This window comes from Lactuca virosa, chromosome 8, assembly GCF_052849685.1.
Source record: "Lactuca virosa cultivar CGN04683 chromosome 8, Lactuca_virosa_CGN04683_v6, whole genome shotgun sequence".
NCBI lineage: Eukaryota > Viridiplantae > Streptophyta > Magnoliopsida > Asterales > Asteraceae > Lactuca > Lactuca virosa.
The window spans coordinates 142,998,334-143,021,376 of record NC_136433.1 but is presented as its reverse complement, the minus strand read 5'-3'; positions in this window follow the sequence as shown (position 1 = coordinate 143,021,376).

Sequence of the window (23,043 nt, the reverse complement as noted above, 5' to 3'; positions counted from 1 at the left end):
TAAAGTTACGAGTTTTTTTTTTGTTTTAATATTTATTATGTATTTTCCAAATCTCGATGCTTTTGATGCTTTTCTTGAGGAAGTAGTACATGAAATTGAGCAAGAAGATGAGGAGTATGACTCAGATGATGATTTGAAGAAATTTGGAAGATGGTTAGATAACATCTTGTCTAACGAACAAGAACAATCTGAGTCACAAGAGCTAAAGTTACTAGATGAAGAATTTAATCCAGTAAGAGACTTGGAGGAGCTGGAAAGATTGATGGCAGAGGGGACAGATGAAGAACAAGAACAAGTTGAGTTGCAGGAACCAAGCCGTGGTTTGACCATTACCACGACGTGGCCCCCTGTTCTTCCGATTTGTGTTTCGAAGCAGGGGGTGATGACTCTAAATTTGGAGAAAGTTCTGAAGCGTGATCCATTTCTGATTAGTATCCAACTGGTTCCAACCCTTGTCAAGATTCTTGGGTTTTATGAATTCAAGCACGTTTGGCCAATTTTTGAAGCAAATAGCCAAATTTTACAAATTGGTCCAAAGAAAATATTTAATGCAATGGATGGATTGGCATTGAGTTTATTGGAAGTTTATTAAGTTGGGAGGCCAGCTCAAGACTCGCACAAAAAGAAGCGCTTGCGGGAGGCAACCCGTCATTAGAGTTTGCTTTTCTTTTTCTTTTTCTTTTTATTTTGTGTGTTTGGTTTGGTTTGTTTCTAAACTTCTAGTTTATTAGGGTAATGTAGGAATGCTAATTAGATGTTTTTTTTTCCTGTTATTATGTAGTTTTTTGTCTTTGATCTTTGCAGAAGTTAGGGTGAGATTTGAGCGATTTCTTAAAGCGTGAGGGAAATAAAGTGAGGGGTCGAGTCGTTTACGAGAAGATTAGAAGATTTGAGTGATTTTTTGTAACATCCCCATTTTTCACGGCCAGAAAAGACCGATTTGTTTATGCTTTATTTTAAAATCAGAGTAATCTTTTAAAGAAAACAGTTGCGGAATTTGTTCCCAAACAAAATATGATAAAACTTTATCAAAACATTTCTCAAAGAGAATGTACTTTTCATTAATAATAAAACCTCGGGATGTCATGTTCCGATACAAACCAAAAGCATAAACAGTACAATTCGACCTTACAACAGTTATTTACAACTACTGGTCTATTATCCAAAATCGCTCGTCAAGTCCACCAACTTATAATCTTGTGCATTACCTGTAATACAAAGAAAACTGAGTGGGTCAGGCTTGGGAGCCTGGTGAGCATATAGGGTTTTCAACCCACAATGTTATATCATATATATATATTAGAACTCACAAACATATACAATTTCATTATATACAAGCAACTCTTATCCCACCCCGTCGATCTTCACAACGAAACGATCCATACTCTCGTATCAGAATTTACCTCTTTACCCAATCCATACTCACGGATCTAGAACTAATCTCTCTACCAAATCCATACTCATGGATCTAAAACTAACCTCTCTACCAAATCCATACTCCCGGATCTAAAACTAACCTCTCTACCAAATCCATACTCCCGGATCTGGTATATCCGATCCATACTCCCGGATCTAAATTAACCTCTAGATCTGATCCATACTCTCGGATCAATAACTATGCCCAATCCATACTCCCGGAATAGAGACAATTAACTATACCTAAATCCTGATCTGATCCATACTCCCGGATTACTAACTGTGCCCAACCCATACTCCCGGAATAGGGACAATTAACTATACCTAAATCCTGATCTGATCCATACTCCCGGATCAATAACTGTGCTCAATCCATACTCCCGGAATAGAGACAATTAACTATACCTAAATCCTAATCTGATCCATACTCCCAGATTAATAACTGTGCCCAACCCATACTCCCGGAATAAGGACAATTAACTATACCTTAATCTGTAGCTACCAAAGTTCTTCTCTAACAGGTGCTAGGTCCATAACTATCGATGTTTACTCATACCATCTTTCATCTCTCATCGTTCATCTACCCATCTTCTACCCAACATATTTTTAGATACAAAATACATATACAGTTTAACTCATTTAAAAACTATATAAAACATCCATTCCACACCCATCTCATATAAACAAACAATATATAACACATAGCACGTATTTCATAGCAAATACTTCATATTTATGTGTTAGAAGAAAGTGACTACACACTCACTCATATCATATATCTAATACGTTCATCAATACTTGTATTATAATCGTGTATATGAAAGGGACTATGCACTCACTTGATCAGAAGATGATCGGACAGTACTACGGCTCTAAAAGTAGTATTCTTCGGTGAAACTGGAATATCTTCAAAGATCGGGCTTCTCGCAGGCAGAGTTTCGGCTCGGGAACTCTTTTCTTCTCGGGATCTTTGGGGCTTCGGGACTCGCTTCGGGTCTCGGGATGATACCGGGGCTTCGGGGGTACTTCTTTGCATGTAAAACGATGTAATACGGGAGAGAGGAAAGGAATTGAGCAACCAAACTCGGCTGGCCTTCAACTTCTATTTATAGGGCCATTTTCTGTACTCACGTCGTGAGATTTTAGTGCTCACGTCGTGAGCTCAGTAGGTCACTACGTTCGTCATTGGTCCACTTGCTTTGGAGGGTGTCCAGTCCGTGCTCACGTCGTGAGCACTGTGCTCACCTCGTGAGCTCTGACACAGCCTCGAAGTTTGCGTTCCGAATTTCAGAAATTCATATCTCACGCATACGAGCTCCGTTTTCGACGTTCTATATATGCACGCGTGGTGAGATTATGCTCTACGACTCTCGTTTAGACTCCGTCGGCTAATTTTGACTTTAACTTTTATTATATTATTTTAGTAGGCCGGGACAGGAAAACTCCGTTAGAAAATCATATCTTCTTCATCGGACATCCGTTTTCATCTGTCTTTTCACCGTTGGGCTACTATCGATGAGATCTTTGATTCTCGTTTAGATCCTTTCGGCTAGAAATCACGCGATCTCATATTCGAACTTCGGGCTGCATACTGCTAAGCTGAAACTTAGAAAAATCATAACTTCCCCATACGAAGTCAGACTTGGACGTTCTTTTTATGCACGCTCTCGGTTTAACGTATTCTACAACTTTCATTTAGATCACTAAGGCCAAATATCGCTCTAACGTAAATTCACTATTTACGTCGCGCTGTGTCGTGCCGGTTCTGTCGTGAAACTTCGACAGGTCATAACTTCTTCGTTATAAATCGGATTTCGTCATTCTTTATATGTACGGAATCCTTGTAACATATACTACAACTTAGTTAAGATTACTCCTTCTAAATAGTCTTCCATCAAAAAGTCATTTTTGATGCTTATCGTCTCTAAATTGACTAGCCCGGATCTACGGGCGTTACATTTCTTGAGTCCGGTGTTTAGAATGGTTAAAAAGGAGTCTCATCACTGAAGAGTATAAGGAGGTGTATTAACTTAATACCCTCTTTGACCACAAAATCAGAACTGAAGCAGAAAGAAGAAAATCACGTTCAGCACCTTAAACTCGTCGAGTGCTCTCTTACAACTCGACGAGGCCAACAGAAAATTCGCGATTTCTGCCCATATCACGATTCAACTCGACGAGTCTCCACATAAAACTCGGCGAGTTGCTCATTCTTTTATCTTTGAGTCGACGATTTGATTCCATTCGACGCGGGCATTGTCTATATTTTTGAAGATCATTTTCCGAGCATTTCCAAGAAGCTTTTTCCGGTATATTTGGAGCTGAACCACACGAGATTTTGACACCCAAGGCATGGATGAGTTGTTCCCATGCCAAATTCCGCTGAAGATGGAGCTCAAAAGAAGAAAGATCACCCTCGCCACTACTATCCTAAGGGAGTTTGTTCCAATTCTCTCTTTACTTTTATGTTCTTTAATTGTTATAACATGCAATGGGGACATTGCATGAATTAAGTGTGGGGTAGGGGGTTAATTACATTAGTTATATTAGAATCCTAGGATAATTTAATAAAAATTGCATAAAAATTGCTAGGGTTAATTCAGAAAATTATGGTAAAAGCAATTAGGATTCATGCTAGTATTGTGTTTGATGATTCTTTGAGGACCTAAATGTTTAGTTGAGCCAATATACGTTTTAATGCATTTGTGGCCCCCTTTATTCTAGTGAAATCATGGGACAAAAACACAACCTTGCTTAGTTTGAGGGACGCAACATGTTTAGCATCGTGTACTTGAAATGTATCCAGGAAAACTAATATCTTTAGCCAATAAAGGATGAAGTTAAATCCCCTTGCGTAAGCATATGTTTTTTTTTCTCTAGGTTTTTAGTTTGAGTGAAAAAAAAAAGTGAAAAAAAAGAAAAAAAGAGAAAAGAAAGAAAAATAGAAAAAAAGAGAGTGATGAAATGTTTGAAAGGAAGAATCTACAAAGCTTTGAAGACAAAGAAGAAATATCAAAAAGAAAAGCTACAAATTATTGAAGATACAAAGTATCAAGTATTTCTATTGTAAATTTCTTTTCTAGGTTATTTTATCGTATGTGTGCTTGGGGGTTTAACCAAAATTGACTTGAGGTTAAGAATGTTTTATGCGGATGGATTCAGAGGGATGCATAAAATGAGTGTGGTTCAAAAGAAGTGGGCGAGTGTTTATGAGGATTGTGAGTATTTAGGGTTAGGGAGCTCCTTAGGAAAAAAATTAGACACAAATGCATGCGTTGCGGTCTTGGCATAACGGCCAGGTTCAATTGCGATTGTCTTATGTGGTATTAGTGTGTTAAAATTCAGTTTTGCTTGGGGGCAAGCAAAAGTCAAGTGTGGAGTATTTTGATATGAGCATATTTAGCTATAAAATGCATGCATTATCTTAATAATTTATGTTGATTTTATCTCATTTAATGAACAAAAGATGCTTAATTAGTTTTAAAATTTCATTTTCAGCAATAAAGACATGCTCGGAAAGAAAATGAAGTGGAATTGGCGATTGGAAGCTTGGATCTTGGATTTTGAAGAAAGAAGGATGTTGCTGGACAGCTTGACCCCTCGTCAGTGTTTTGGCCATATCTCATGAACCGTAACTCTAGTTGATGAGATTCAAAATGTTCTAAAAACTAGACAGAATTTCGGACGACTTTCGTGTTTTGAGAAAATGTTGATTCCAAACGACTCGACGAGTTGGGCCTCAACTCGACGAGTTGGTCAGAATGTTCCCGGTTCGAACATGCCTTGCCGTACACGCTGTATACGCAGATTATCGAAACAACTCGTCGAGTTAGTCTTAAAAACTCGACGAGTTGGGTTGATTTTTGGTAACTATAAATAGAGAACATATATGCCCGAAACCCTAACACTTTCTGGAGGCTAGCTGCGATTATTGAAGATCAGAAGGATTCTTGAAGCTTCAGTTTTCGAGATTACAACCTTAGAGACAATTTAGAAGAGAATCAAAGGAAAATAATCATTCTTCTTTTCTTAATTTTTTTTTGAACCATGTTTGAATCATTAGATTTTGATTTTAGGTTATTACTTGTTGTAGATTTGAGCTAAAAGCTTTTTACTTCTGTTTGGATGAGATAATCTTATGGACATGGTTTGATTGAGTGGTTGGATTAATATTAATTTGGTTATTCATCTTGTTAAGCTTGTTAAAGATCCTCATGTACTGATGATAAATATTTTCTGTTAATAAGTAAGTTATTGAGTTGCATGAACATCTTCTTGATTACTTGATTCATATAGTTTTGTGAATACAAGATTGTATGCCTAGGAATAGTGAATATGAAACTAGGGTTAACTAGAAAATATGTAAATCAATGTGTGAGCATGTGTGATGAACAACCACATATGAGTTGATTGAATTGAACAAATTTGATTAGCTATTATTACAAGTCTTACTTGATACGAACTGAAAACTAGGAAACTTGTTTGTTTAATCACTTGATCATTGTTTGAATAAACATGTCTACTAAAGGATTGGTAATAGTGAACATGAACCCAATCACATTAGGAATCGGTAACCATTAACATATTGATCCATTGCACTTGCCACGAAATCAACCATAGGAATAAGTGAATTGAATCTGAACAGAAGTCTCTTTTATCATTGAATCTGGTTGTCCTTTCTTGTTCTTCTTAGTTGTTAATTGTCTTTGTTTGAGTGTTAAATTGATTATTTAAGTTTCTAGTCTTGCAAAACTAGAGAAACCCCCCTCTTTTATTATTTGTTTTAATTAGATAATATTAGTATTTAATTTATTTATTACCGTTCCCTATGTTCGATACCCTACTTACCTGAACTAAACTGCTAATCGATAGGTACACTGCCTTTCGTGTGTTTGTCTTTGTGTTTAAGTTAGTATGATTAAAACTAGTGCATTTTACACACATCAGCTCATATCAACCACGTGAGCAAGGAATGCATGATATTCATTTCGTAAATATTTATGGGCTTGAATACTCGAGATGATTCGAAGGCTCGTGTCTGGTGTGTCGCCATAGATAACTAAGGTTTCACTATTCGGTAGATTAAGATGAACGGCTTTCTGAAAACACATGATGTCAGCACTATGAAGACTCAACCAATCCATGCCGATAATGACGTCGAAACTTTTAATTGAGACAGGCATGAGGTCGATTTGAAATGAATAATTATCTAGCGAGAGGGTGCATCCTATGTATATGCTGTTAGTACTCTCAGTCTTCCCGTTAGCCATTTCTACTGTGAACGTTTCTTTTAGTGCTCGTGGTGGTTGTTTAAGTATGTGTGCAAATTTTTGATTCACGAAACTCCTCTCCGATCCACTATCAAATAGTATGCATGCATAAGAGTTATCGAGGATAAACGTACCCGTAACCACCGTAGGGTCTGCTACAGCCTCATCATGGCATATCGCCAGAACTGTCCCTACTCCACCAGGGTTCCCTGCTTTCGGGCAGTTCCTCTTGAAGTGTCCAACCTCACCACACCCGTAGCAGGCCTGGCCTGCTCCAGCACCAGGGACCTGGGTGATTGGCCTTGCCGGAGCCTTACAGAAACGTGTTGTGTGTCCTTTCCTGTTGCAGTTGGCACACTGCATCTCCCATCAGGGGCCGTTGTGGTGGAAGTTGCACTTGTTGCACTTAGGCAAACTCCCAGCGTACTGCTTCGCCGGCGCAGGGGCAGCAGGGGTTGTTGCGGCATGAACAACCACAATCTGTTGTTTCTTGGCAGCGTTCTGCGCCGAGTTGTTCTTCTTCCTGTCCCAAAACTTCCTCTTGTTGTCGGTTGTTTTGGCTGGTTCCGGGACAGCAGGGGTTGTTGCTGATGTGCGGACTCCATGGTCGATGAGTCATTGTGCCAATCGTTTGGCACTGTCGAAGGTAGCGGGGTTTGAAGACAACACATTCCCCTGAAATGGGGGTACTAGTCCCCAAATATACCTCTCGATCTTCTTGGCCTCAGTGGGGACCATCCCTGTACACAGAGCCACCAGGTCGCTAAACCTAGTTGTGTAGGCTACTATTTCAGAGCCTTTCATGTTCAGGCTCCAAAGCTCTTGTTCGAGCTTCTGGACTTTGCTCCTCGGGCAGTATTCTCCGATCATCAGCTCCTTTAGAGCTTCCCATCCTATCGAGTTAGTAACTATCAGAGTAAGTGACTTGACATGGCTATTCCACCATGTGAGGGCTCTGTCTACGAAGGTGCAGGCATCAAATTTTATTTTGCTTCCTTCCGGGCAGGAGTATATTTCGAAGACAGACTCCGTCTTCTCGAACCACTGCGAGAGGGAAATGATTCCACCGCTGCCATTAAAGGCTTTGGGTTTGCAGTTGCTTAAGTCTTTATACGAACATTCCCTAGGATGCCCGTGACTGTCACCTTGGGTGGAGTTGACACCCATCCCACCTCCGCTAGCTCCGTTAGCATTGACCTGCCCTAAGGCTGCCGTTACAGCCGCAGTCACTGCAGCTTTAAAAACTACTGGATCGAATTGTGGAGGAGGTGGTGAATTTTTTCTGTTTGATTTACGCGGAGGCATCTTTCAACTAAAAGTTTACAAAGATAAAGATAATTTTAAGTATTCAACAATGAAAATAATGAGAGTGTTCCATGATCTAACACACCATAGATCAACATGTAATTGTTTGAGTGTTTTCAATAAAGAGTTACCACTAGAAAGATGAAAGTATTTAAATAGAGATTTTTCCAAGAGGATTGGATGCTTGTCAATATCATTGGTATTATAGATGTATAGAGTTCATGAAAATTTGACCTGGTAAAAGGTCTACAAATACCAACACAGGGAAAAACCTTGACAGCATAAAGACCTAAAGAAACTGAAAGTTCAAGTCTACACATAAACAGGAAAAATACTACTAGAGTCTTAAAGTAGACATAAGCTATATCTAAAAGAGTGAGTAAAGTAAGCTCTACTCGCGATGAGCGTTGTTCTGGTTGGTACATGATTCTGCCCTGGATCCAGCCAGCTGCTGTTCTGATTCCCACACACGCCTTTGCAATGCCACTTGGTTCTGTCGAATATCCCTAACTTCGGATTGGCAGGCATTCAGTTCTACCTGTAGGGCGTCAGTGTGAGTTCTTGCTAACTCCTGGTCATCGGACAGGTGGCAGAGACGAACTGTGTTGACTCCTGAGTTAGCACGAATTTCCATGACTTTTTCGAAGTTTGCTCTTCCTTGTTCAACATTGCGAGCAACACAGCGAACCAAGATAGGAAGGACTCTGTCTGCTGAGCCTCCCTCATTTAGGTTGTAGAAGCTTTGGTCTCCATTGTAAGGAGGTGGTTGTCCTTGTTCGTGACTCCACCTTCTCAAGCTCACTGCCCACAGAGGCGTCGGGCCTTGAAAATACTGACGAGGGTTAGGATTTTGAGCAACTTGGGGTGGATTATAGACCTCTAGTTCTGAGTCCGAGTCTTCCTATTCATCTTCTTCGTTTTCTTCCTCGGAACTCTGCTCGGGGTCTTCTTCTATTGGGACCACCGGGTTCTCTTCTTCGGGTTCATCTTCTAGCCATCCACCGTGTCCTTGATCGGGAAAGTACGGGTCGCCAGGTAAATGGAATCCAACCATGTTATCTAAGCAAGAAAAGGGGTGTAAGAACATATAATAGAAGTAATACTAACGATAATTATAGAATGATCCATACCAGTTACTTCAATACTTACGTAGTGCATACCAGCTATATATGACTGAAGATAGAATAGACCTTCGAATAAGTGATCCAACTCTAAGTCCACAACCAAACAAGGAACAGGAAGTAAAGTGAATGATCATAGATTCTAAGTCTATAACATCTTAGTCACATATAACCATAGCGTATCCACTCAGTAACTATTGACCTACTAGTAAAGACCCTTTTTAGTTTTCACATAAGTAATTATAGTACCACAAAATACTCCTATAATATTTTAAGTTTTTGTTCTGTTCTAGAGTTTCATTGTAGTAGAGTTGGTAAGTTTTAGACTTGTTGCAACACCACAACCATTCTTAGGCACATGATAATCACTTCTGGGACAGATATAGTTGATCAGGCTATATCAGTCCCAGACTTGATTATATGTCCCCAAGCCTACTTGTGTTGTTCAACAAACGCAATACTTTTGTTCTGATCTTGTATGACACTGATCTTAGTATGAATGCATGTATGTATACTTTTAGTAAATATTTTATTATTTAAAAAGTATATTCTCTTGGTCAGAGTGTTTTAATCCTGATGTGTTTATAGTTGTATATCTTTTATGGGTTGATATACCCAGTTCACTATAAACAATGCTCTGATACCAATCTGTCACACCCCCAAACCGAGATGGCAGAAACATTCGGGGGCGGAGGACGTCATGTACAGTATCATAACAAAGCATAATAGTAAAACAAGCAACAACATCCATTGCATTAATAGAATAGTTAATACATGTGTGTTCTATGTATAGTTGTAAGACACCAAAAATATATCAAAATAAAAGACGAGTCTTGATCATGCTCCGTCTTCTCAAAACCTGGTCCAGTGTACCTGTCTACTGGTGACCTGAGAATACAAGTTATTTTGAAAGAGAGTATCAACATAAAAGTTGAGTGAGTGCATAAGTATTTAATGTCAAAGGTTTGTATTTGTTTTCAGAAAAATGTTTGTAAGTGTTTGATGAAAATGCTTGTATACTTCCTAGAAAATCCTATATTTTCTACTAAAAAGAAATGTAGTCTTCTGCCAAGACTCAACTGTTTTGTATGTTCTGTTCTATTGAATAAAGTGAAAAACGTAAGTTTGTACTTGAAATAGTATAAATGTAATGTTTTCCATATGTGTAAAACTATCTTTATTCTAAAAATAGTATGCATTCCTCGTATAAATGAACGAAATGGAAAATGAAGATGTATAGTAGTTTTGTATAAAATACACCATTAATGCATTAACTACCTTTAAAACCAAATTGGGTAATTAAGGTTACAATGTGATAAGGTTATAACCATGCTTGATCGACTAGTGTAAAACACGACGTTCTTCAAGCGTCGAAAATGGTATGACATTTGTCACCCGTAGACCTGCAGGTCCCACTGTAGCTAGCAGCAAGGTGTGGATGGTCAATCCCGTATAGATCTATACACAAACTCACGCTCTCCCTCCAGGAGACTCTGGTTACAAAACGTGACACAACAAGTATATTGCTATGCCATAAAATAGTATCTCACACTTTTGTTATTTTGTTCTTGTTATAGTTTGTATGTTCCTTCTTGTTCTTGTTATAGTATGTATGTAATGTATAGCAATAGTATGTATGAACTGACTCATGTATGTTTCACTGTTCTAGAAATACTAAGTAGTAATCCTCTAAACTATACCTATTATAGTTTACTAGTATGTTTGTTTGAATTGTTACTGATTTGTAGAAAGACTCAATTACTCACCATAAGCAACTAAGTTAAGTATGCTCCTTAAAAATGACGTTTAATATTCACATATGTATTTAATAAGTATAACTAGGATTTAGCCAACAGTCGAACTAGTGATCCTACCCTAAGCCCACAACCAAACAAGGAACAGGAGTTACGGTGTTTAGCAATATTCCTAAGTCCGTTAAAGAATACTTATACGTAAATAAATAGACGAACATGATTTTGATATAAAAGAAGTTTTAAAATAGTTTAAAAGAGTTTTAACAAGTATTCCATTGACATAATTATGTTGTGTTCTACTTGTATTCTCCCCATAAAAGCATTTTAAAAGGCATATAAAAGTGTTTAAAACTTTAATTTGTAGGGTATGAACTCACCTGGTGTGAGTGATTTGAATGAAAGATCGATATAGGATGCTTGGTATCACTAGTGAAGTCCCGAGCACAAACAAATCCTATTTAGCATATAATAACATATATATGAATACAATTAGTGCATTTAACAACTAAATTGTAAAGGAAACAGCCCTTGGAAGTAGGGAACACTTACAAAGAAGTGTTAGAACTGGAAATGAAAGGCTGAAACTTGATCACGGCCCAACTAGATGGGTTCACGGCCCAAAACACTTGAAGTGTTCACGGCCAAGATGAAGTGTTCACGGCCCAAGGACGGATCACGGCCCAAGAACACTTGAAGATCTTGATGTAAGATGATGAATCAAGGATGAAATCAAAGGATTTCATAAAAAAAACAAGAAAGGGAAGTGTTTCTAACGATTTTTAGAGGAGAAAGGAGAGTTTTTGGTGGATGATACTTGAGAGAAACCTTGGGTTCACGGCTAGAAGTGGAGAAGTGAAGTGAAAATCAGTCTAATCTCATATATATAGGGAGGGAAGGTTCACAGCCCAGATCGATTCACGGCCCGAAGCCTCGGTCCAAATGGCTTCTCACTTATCATACAACACTTTTAGAATAATAGGCTTGAACACACTAATTTCATTAATTTAGTCTAACTATAAGACAATGTTAGAAATAAGTTTGACCTTTATTGGATAAGTTTGACTTTCTTTGACCAACTTTGACTTTCTTTGACCAATTGTGGCACCGCTTATTCATTCCCTAAGGGAAATAACCAAAATGGAAAAGAGATTCCTGAGTCTAAGTCGCCCCAACAATGCAACTCACCAAGGACCTCAAAATACTACAAAAAAAATACACAATACAACTTCCACCCATAAGGAAACTTCTAAAAGCAAAACTTAATTTATAAATGCAAGCCATGAATAAAACAAATGGAAAACATACCTGCAGCCGACATGGTCGCTACACCTGGATCCTCTGCAACAAACTGGTAGGCTATATCTTCTGCTCTAGGCACCTCAGCCCTCCCCTGGTGTCCATCTAGCATTTTCCAAGCTAAAGGCATAGATCCTGCATTTCACCGAATTTGAGAAGGAGCAATGAGCTCTGATGTTGCCCTCCTGGCCGCAATGGAAACAAACCCGTCTGATCTGCCTGCAATCCCTGCCGAAATGTACCTTATTTCCACACCTTCGACATACAAAATATCAACACTTTCCATCATTAAGCTTCCCACACTTGACATACCCAGAACCCATCCCCTCAACTGGTCCTGAACTCAGGTCGGCAGACTTGAATCGCTTGGCCGCCGGTTGAAACTGCACTGAAGTTGTCCTCTCATCCTTCCTCTAGATCTCCAACTCAATCTCCCTCCTCCCGGCGCTTGAATGCAACTCGGTCAAGGTCCGATATGGATGAGTCTATACAAACTCTCGAATCTTCGTCTTAAGCATACTCAAGTATTGCGATATAAGCACCTGCTCTGAAGCTTCATACTCTGGGCCGAAGAGGGCTCTCTCTGTAAACATCTTGGTGATCTTCATCACTGACTCAGAGCCTTGGTTTAAGAGAATTAGATGAACACTCGTGTGAATCCAGACTCAAACTAGGGAACTGCAAAAAAAATTAATGGTTTTCAAAAGTAACCAAGGAAGGATGTGATGTGTACAATCAGTCGGAGCAAGAAAGTATACCCCAAGTTACCCACACTGTTATTTGACATTATGTTTATGGTATAACATCATGCTAGTGGCAGGCTAGGGATCTTCAGGAATTGCATGATAGAATTTCCTGATATATGATGCCTGATAGCCTAGGGTTATTTCTTGTATGGAATTGACATCATTAATGTAGTTGCTTAGTGTATGCATCATAGTTGTACATAACTAAGATTTTATATCCTGAGAATGTTTGGTTTGGCCTTATTTTATGTTCTTGTCTGATGAAGGGATTAGGGTAGAATCAAGTATTCGACTGTCTATAGGATCCAATGTTATGTATGATTAGCATACGCTAGTGGTGCATGATTGACCGAGGATCAGATTTGGGAGATGATTTCTATTGAGGTGGTTATTGTTGTCCACGGATCGATTCTGGAGTTGTTTGGGTGTATCAAGACCGCCATGATTGAGCTTTTCGACGATCGTTATGTTGCACTTTCTATGGCTGTTTTTGCTGCAGCTACCACAGTTGTTGCAGCTGTAGGGGTTCGTGGGGAGAGAGCCTTCTAGTATCGGGACTTTGATAATACGAAGCCTCTGGTGTTCGATGGAGTTTAGGACCCGATCATTGCGATGAGGTGGTTGTCCGATGTTAAGGGGTGTTTCTTTACATGCTCATGCCTTGCTGACCAGAAGGTCAAGTGCGCCCTAAACCTTCTCTGATCAGGGGCAAAGGACTGGTGGAGATTGGTGACTGGCTCGTACACTCCTGAGCAAAGGACTGTTGTGACATGGGAGTATTTCTCTGAGATGTTTCACATGAGGTATGTTCCATTGGTGGAGAGGGATAGGCTGGCTCAGGTGTATTTGAATCTGAGGCAGGGGACTGAGTCGGTGACTGAGATCACCAAGATGTTTATTGAGAGGAATCTTTTCTGTCTTGAGTTTGCTGCTTCTAAGCAAGCTCAAATGATTCGGTACTTGAGAATGCTCAAGACGGACATTCGCCTGTTTGTGTCCACTCAGAGCTATGGTACACTTGTGGAGCTTTAGGAGGCTGCGAGGAGGCGGGAGATTGTGATGGAGGTCCAGGCGAGGGAGCGGAGGCAAGCTATGATGTAGACGCAACTTGTGATGAAGCGGTTCAAGGCGGTTAAGTTGAGATCTGGGGGCCAGAGGGGCCGCATTTGTGGAAAGTGCGGCAAGGTTCATGATGGTGATTTTCGATCTTCTTTTGAATACCACAAATGTGGAAAGGATGGGCATTATGCCAAGGATTGTCTCCAGCATGTCCCATTACTGAGCACCAAGATATGTTATCACTATTAGCAGGTTAACCATATTAAGGCCAACTGTCCCTTGCTCACTGCGGGGCCGGCGCACGCTCCAGCACCAACTACATTGACGATCACAGATGGGTGCCACGGTAGGGCAAAGAACCCCAGGGATCGAGGTCGTGCTTTGCAGCTTACAACGGAGGAGGCTAAGGTGGCACCAGACGTCATTACTGGTATGTTTCCATTTATTATTTTGTCGATTATTTTATGGTACGCTTATGTTTATGCTTCTGCTAGGTACCTTCTTAGTGAATTATTTGCCTGATCTTATGTTATTTGACTCGGGTGTGAGTCTGTCATTTGTATGTCAGTCTTTCAGCAGGGGTTTCGATATGACCATTAGAGAGCTGAAGTGTCCATTGCGGGTTACTATCGCCAACGAACATGGGATTCTGGATCGAGAGTTTTTTAGGATTGTGTTTTGGAGACTTTTAGGGTGCCTTACTCGATTGAGCAGATCCCTATTCCCATGGGAGATGTGTGTGTGATTGGAGGGATGGACTGGATGAGTAGATTCAGGGCTATGAGCGATTACGAGGGTCAGCGGGTAGTAGTTCGAACCCCAAGTGGGGGAGAACTAGTTATTTATGGTGAGGGTACCAGATTAGGATCAGCCTTTTGTTCTTCTGCCAGAGCTCGACAATATATTCAACATGGGTGTATGGGTTACCTTACTTACGTGGTTGACGCCCGAGTTGGGAAGCAGGTTTTGGTTTCAGATGCTTAAGTTGTCATAGAATTTGCTGATGTGTTCTCAAAAGAGTTGCCCGGTGTGCCTCCGGAGAGGCAAGTCGAGTTCATGATTGGTTTGGTTCTGGGTGCGGCCCCAATTGCTAAGGTGTCGTACCAATTGGCATCACCGGATATGTAGGAGTTGTCCTCTAAGCTCCATGAGCTGTTGGGCAAAGAGTTTATTACTCCAATCAATTCGCCGTGGGGAGCACCGATTTTGTTCGTCGAGAAGAAGGATGGTTCACACCGAATGTGTATTGATTACCCAGATTTGAACAAGTTGATGGTGAATAACTGTTATCCTCTTCTGCAGATTGATGACCTCTTCAATCAGTTGTAGGGTGCATCTTGGTTCTCCAAGATCAATCTGAGGTCAGGGTATCATCAGATGAGGGTTAGAAAGGATGACGTGGAGAAGACTGTGTTTCGGACTCGTTATGGTCATTACGAGTTCGTGGTGATACAATTTGGGATTACCAATGCACCTGTGGAATTTATGGATTTGATAAATTGGTTCCGGGCTGATGCTCGATCGATCAGTTATTGTTTTCATTGATAATATCTTGGTGTATTACAAGACCAGGGAGCAACATGAGGAGCACCATCGAGAGCTTTTAGGAGTTTTGAGGCGAGAACGGCTATACGCCAAGTTCTCTAAGTGTGAGTTTTGGTTACGAGAGGTCTAGTTCTTGGGACACCTCGTTAACCAAAATGGGATTTTGGTCGATTCGGCCAAGATTGAGGACGTGATGCAGTGGGAGGTTCCGAAGTCTCCCTTGGAGATCAGGAGTTTCTTGGGTTTAGGAGGGTATTATCATATATTTATTCAGGATTTCTCCAAGATTGTAGTACCCCTCACTCATCTGAAGACGAAGGGCATGGATTTCCATTGGGGCCCTAAGCAACAGGTGGCATTCGACACTCTGAGACAGAAATTTTGTAAGGCCCCAGTGTTGACCCTCCCCGAGGGTGTTGAGGATTTTATGGTATTTTGTGATGCATACATCACGGGTTTGGGCGCAGTGCTTATGCAGTGTGGGAGTGTTATTGCTTATGCTTCTCGACAGCTGAATTCACATGAGGTCCGTTATCCGACTCATGATTTGAAGTTGGGGGCAGTGGTCTTTGCTCTCAAGATTTGGCGACATTACTTGTATGGGGTTCGGTGTACTATCTACACAGATCACAAGAGTTTTCGATATCTCATGGATCTGCCAAATCTAAATATGAGATAACGTAGGTGGCTTGACGTGGTCAAGGTTTATGACTACGAGATTCTGTATCATCCCTGGGAAGCGAATGTGGTGGCTGATGCTTTGAGTCGCAAGACGGATAGTTCTGCGATTAGAGGCAGCCATTGTTGTATTTGATTAAGGAGGCTCAGGCCGAGGGATTCAAGAAGGATAATTGGAAGCAGGAGAGGCTCAGGGGTGAGATTGACAGGTTTGCTACTGACAGTCGCAGATTATTGACCTGGTATGGATGGGTTTGGGTGCCAGATTTTGGTGGGATCAGACAGACTGTATTGGAGGAGGTACACAAGTCCAGGTTTTCAATTCACCATGGAGCAACCAAGATGTATCTGGATTTAAGGCTTAGCTACTGGTGGTCGTGCATAAAGAGGGAGATAGCATGGTATGTTGAGAGTTGCTTGACCTATCAGATGGTCAAGTCCGAACACCAGAGACCGCATGGCAAGTTGCAGCCACTGGAGGTTCCCATGTGGAAATGGGAACATATTACTATGGATTTCATCACCACATTACCTCCGACGGATAAGGGGCATGATGTAATTTGGGTGATAGTGGATTGGTTGACCAAGAGTGCCCATTTCTTAGCTATCCGCGAGAGCTCGTCGGTTGAGAAATTGGCCGATTTGTATGTGCACGAGATCATTGCTCGGCATGGTATTCTAGTCTCCATTGTATCTGATCGAGATGTTAGGTTCACATCTTGTTTCTGGCAAAAGTTCCACGATGAACTGGGTACGAGGTTGCATCTCAGCACTGTTTAGCATCCGTAGATGGACGGTCAGAGTGAGTAGACCATTCGGACACTTGAGGACATGTTGAGAGCTTCTGTCATTGATTTTGGTGGGAGTAGGGACTCCTACCATCCTTTAGCTGAGTTTTCGTACAACAATAACTACCACTCCAATATCGGTGTGCCGCCTTTTGAGTTCCTCTATGGGAGGAAGTTTCGCACCCAAGTGTGTTGGGGAGAGGTTGGCCATAGGGTCATGGGAAGGACTGACGTAGTCCGTCAGACGACAAAGCTTATCCATCAGGTTAGGCAGAGACTTCCGACAGCTCGGAGTCGACAGAAGAGTAATGCTATAAGCGTTTATCCGAGTTGGAGTTCCAGGTCGGGGACATGGTCTTACTTAAGGTATCACCCTGGAAGAGTGTAATACGCTACAGGAAGAGGGCAAGTTGGGACCCGATATATTGGGTCGTTTCGGGTGGTAGCCATGGTTGGCAAGGTAGCATACAAGTTGGATTTTCCTGAGGACCGTAGCCAGATCCACAACACTTTCCATGTTTTGCAACTTCGGAACTTCGTGGCTGATGATTCAGCAGTTGTTCCCTTAGGGGATATTCAGGTTGATGATCTCCTGAATTATGTGGAGAGACCAGTGGCAATCCTGGACTGGAAGACGAAGACCTTGCACAACAAGCTGGTATCTTTAGTCAAAGTTTCGTGGTAGCATCGGAAGGGTTCCGAATGGACATGGGAACCCGAGTCTGAGATGCGAGAGCATTTCCCGGAGATGTTCACAGCAACGGACTTCGAGGACGAAGTCTAGTTCAAGTCTGGGAGAATCATAACATTATGATGATGAGGTATTTCCAATCTTAACCCTAAGAATGAAGATTAATTGCATTTTAGCCCTTGTGTATGCGAAATGTTGCAAAATGGCCCATAATGGCATTTTTGTCATTTTTGGCTCAAGTTCACGTAAGTTGGGCGTACATAGCGTATGTGCATGATCCTCAAACTCTAATTTTTAGGGTTTGGACCCTTTATATACATCATTATCTCCCCAATGCTCATTCCCTCATCAGCCTCCAACCAACTTTTACCTCCTAAAGAAAACCCTAACCCATTTAGAGTCTTTTTGAGCTTTGTGTGTGTGTTTTGGTAGCCTTGAAGGAGAAAGGAAGAAGAGAAGAACACCTTGGAGGAGGGGGACTCTTTAGATCCAGAATCGCATCATCTTTTGGCATCATTTGGAGGTGTCGGGTAGAGCCAGTTTTTGGAGCAGAGATTTATTCAGCAGTTGTTCGGACTGAGAGGTGAGTTTTCCTCACTGTACTCGTGGGTCTAAGGCACCAATGTCGGCCCATTATATTATGTATCTTGGTTATAGGATAGTGTTATTATAGTATATGATTAATTAGTAAATATGTATGGTTATCTGTATTTGTTGGTTCTGTGTTATGTTTGTTTTGTTACATATGTCGACATATTGTGGTTGGGTTGAGGCGGTCCTGGTTTGTGTTGAAGGCCAAGACACCCGGGGTGGTCCGGATAGGTTGTAGGCCCTGCGAGGATGTCCAGTCAGGCCGAAGTCCCGTAGAGCGGTCCAGATAGGCTGTAGGCCCTGCGATGCGGTCCAGTCAGACTGAAAGCTCATATTTCATGCTTTGTTTGTTATGTTGTGTGATGGTACTTTGGGGGAACTCACTAAGCTTTGACTTACGATTTTAGTTTATTATTTCAGGTACTTCAGAGGCTCGTGGGAAAGAGAAGGCCTAATCTTGCACATCTTCCTATTTTCATGATATTGACTTTTGGGACACTCTGATATGATTTTACTTTTGAAACAATGGATTTTCTTGTAAATAATTATGAATAATGGCTGTTTTTGAAGATTTTAAGTTTTTATGATTTTTGGGATGTTACATTATCGAGCTAGTTACATATTGGTGGAATCTGTTCAGTTTCAGTCACGGGGTTGGATCTTGTTTCAGTCATTTATGAGGATGTTTTTTATAACAATTGAGGTTCTTCATTTCGTTAGATCTACTGGTACTTCACCCTTTGGGTAAGGTTGTGAAAAAAAAAGAATGCAGCAAATCCAGGGTTGGTTATGGATTCTCTTGAGGGTGTGTATTGTGGTAATTTCATTAGATATTGTCGTGAGGGGTATATGTGGACTGAACAAGATAGAAAATGAGAACTTGGTTCGAATTATAGGCATGGTTCTTATTTTGATTATAGCCTTTGAATTGGAGCAAGAGTACAACCGCCTATCTCATTCGTTGGTTGTTTGCGACCATGTTTACATCTAATTTTGTGTTCGTAGCAGCCTGTACTGTGAATGGAATTGTGCTTTATAGAAGGGTTTGGCTCATGATGTTTTTGTTAGTGATTGAGAAAGATGTTGATTAGGTTCATCTGAGTCAGCGGGTTGATAGTTGAGTAGCTTTAGACCCATGTGGTGTTGGTCGTGAGTCTTCAGTTCAGTGACGGAATGACGGCGAGATCAACTTAGTACCGTAAGTTTATCGTTCTAGTTGCTAGAGGGTGCCATGATTTATCGTGAACCAGTGGCTATATGATTCACATGGGTGGGGCCCGATAGCCATTTGATTGAGACTCTTAGGTCTCGGATCGTTAGTCTTGGTGACATGTTTGGGTGTTGGATGCGACGTGAGGCTCTTGGATTGACCATCATTATACCCATGGGAGCAACGGCGGCGCTGCCATTGATAGGGGAAATGGTGGCCGGAGAAGAAGGGACCGACGAAGCTGGTTTTTAAGCATCTCGGGTCTCTTTCAACCACTTGTTCTGGCCAATGTTGGACTTTGAGGCAATTGTTGCTTTTAGTATCGAGACCTTGACATAAATGGAAGGTGTCGCCAGAGGAGGTGCAGGTCGCCGGAGGAGACCATGTCATCATAGAAGAAGGTGGCGCCGACCACCAGGCTTAGGATTGTGAAACAGCGTGTGTAGGCTGGTGTATGTGTGTGTGAGGTACTCCTCCTTAACCTAATGGACTTTTCATTTATTGTATTGGGCTTCTGTTAGTGTAGGCTAATGAATTGTGGATTCAACCAAGTAGTTGGGCTTAGCAATATTGGACCAAAAGCTAAAATAAACCTATCTAAACCTTAGTATTATGTGCGTAAAGCTAGAATTTAATTATTTAAAATGTTGAGAATTTAAGCTAGGTGATGTAAAATATTTTGTAGATACAGATTGATTAATTAATTACAAGATGATTAATTAATTAGAATTAAATGGATCTCAAGGTCTATAGGATAATATCGTATGGTTAAAATAGTAACAAACTTAACTTTACTATTTTGTCGAGATGAGTAGTTTTAGATAATTAAATTTATCTAAGGCCCATCCTATATTTAGTGGTTGAAGGTAAAATAGGTATATCCAAACTTTTGAGACATTTATGGTATTTATTATTGGCCACATAGGAATATCTAGTGACCGAGTTTGACTTTTGGAGTCATTCATTCTTTGCTCGATAATAAAATGAAGATATATTATTGACGGCTCAGTCGACTTTGACCGTTGACTTTTTGACTAGTTTGAGTTTTTGTCATACTTAGGTAGAATTGAGTGTTTGGCTAAGGACTAGCCTCGATTTGGATTTAGAAAGCTTGGGTTGGCTGTTTGTTGTTGATGTAGCTGTTGGGCTTCTGTTGAATAGTTCAAGTGAGTCTTCTCACTGTACTTGTGGGTCAAAGGCACCAATGCCGGCCCACTAGATTATGTTATGTAGAATGCTATCTGTCTTTGTGACTCTTTCATGTATGATTGGGTTGAAATAAACCCCAGGGCTAGACCCATTATTATATGATTGGGTTGAAATAAACCCCAGGGTTGGGCCCATTATATCATGCTCGGGTTGAAACATACCCCAAGGTTGGGACCATGATTGTATGTTGGGTTGAAATATACCACAGGGATGGGCCCATTGATTAGTATGGTATGTGGTATTTTTGGGAACTTACTAAGCTTTGTGCTTACGGTTTATGTTTTAAATGTTTCATGTATTTCTGATTTCAAAAGGGAGAGCCCGGCTTGATCGCACTGCATCCCCAGGAGATTTATTTTGCATTGAATGTTTACGAATTATTGTGATGTTTTGAGAGTACTTTGATTTTTATCGTCTATTGGAACAATAAATAAATGGGATTAAGTTATTTAAAATGAAATTTTTACTCGGTATTTTTAGGATGTTACAGTGTGAGAAGGAATGAGGGATGAAGGTTGCATTTATAGACAAAATTTTGGCAAGGTGCGTTGCGCACTAAAAGGCGACGTCGATCATGTGCCCTACTGCTATATATCGAAATTCCCCTAGTCTGTGTTGCCCCATCTTGAAGCGTGCTCGCGTGTCGAATTTTTAATAGTTTCTAAAAATCGTATATTTCTCATACGAGCTCCGTTTTCGATGTTCTTTTTATCCACGCGTAACTATCGACGAGTACTACAACTTTCATTTAGACTTTGTCGGCTAACTCTCAATTCATTTTTAATTTTATATTTTTAAAGGGCTTATACTGTTAAAACCCGTATAAAAATCATAACTCTTTCATACGAATTTCGTTATCGACTGTCTTTATATCGGCATAATCCTATTCACGAGATCTTCAACTCTCGTTTATATTGTTTCGGGTAACAATCAACCAATTTGAATTTCGATTTCTATGTCCACACTACTATGCTGAAACTTTGAAAAATCATAACTTTCATATACGGAATCAGATTTAGGCGTTCTCTATATGTACTCTCTCGTTTTTACGATTTTCTAAAGGTCATATATTTCTCATACGAGATCCGTTTTCGACGTTCTTTATATCCACGCGTAGCTATCGACGAGTACTACAACTTTTATTTTGACTTTGTCAGCTAACTTTCAATTTACTTTTAATTTTATATTTTTAAAGGGCTTAGACATTTAAAACCCGTATAAAAATCATAACTCTTTCATATGAATTCCGTTCTCGACTGTCTTTATATCGGCATAATCCTATTCACGAGATCTTCAACTCTCGTTTAGATTGTTTCGGGTAACAATCAACCAATTTGAATTTCGATTTCTGTGTCCACACTACTACGCTGAAACTTTGAAAAAGCATAACTTCCACATATGGAGTCATATTTAGGCGTTCTCTATATTTACTCTCTCGCTTTTATGATTTCTATGACTTTTGTTTAGATTACTTAGGCTAATAGGCAACTTATCTCTATTTCACTATTTATGACACATTTTGACGTATAGGGTTGAACGCGAAACTTCGAAGGATCGTAACTTCTTCATACAAAGTCAGATTCAAGCGTTCCTTATATCCTCGAGATTATCATCATGACTATGTCAACTTTCATCAAGACTATTTATCCTAATTAATATTGTATTTTTAATGTTTATTTTAGCCTTATTTATTAACTTTTAAAAAGTGATTTTACACAAATATTATATACACACAATATTCATCCAATTAACTTATAAACACATATATTCAAATAATTCTCAATTATTTATTCATAAAAGGTTACAATCGCAGACCGACGTAATTACATCTTTATAACTAATGTCTAACGAGAAACGCGGACGTTACACTAAGACACACCTATTTTTTTAAATGTGTTTAGTATTTATATAGGAAAAGTCATAGGACCTATCTTGAAAGTAAAATTATGATATACCTTATATTATTGGACAAAATAAAAAAAATAAAAGAAATGGTGGACGACTTTAGTGAAAATTGAAAAGCATATGGTTAATTTTTTATAACAACATATACCACATTGGATATAAAGAGAAAAATATATAGGACGTGTTTGGCAAAACTAGATGGTAGCCAGTGGTTGGTGGATGCAAGCGGGTAGCTGGAAGCTGTAGCTTGGATTTGTTATATTAATGTTTGACAAAAGTAGCTGAAAACTTTAGAAATGTATTAAAATACATAAAAGGAACAATCGTTTAAAAAGAGATAAATATATAAATATAATTTTAGGGGAAATTCTGAAAATTGATTAAAAAGGTTCAATAGCTTTTTCTTAAACGTTACATGAAGTAACTTTTAGATTTGAAGTTTTTTGTTTAAACTAAAAG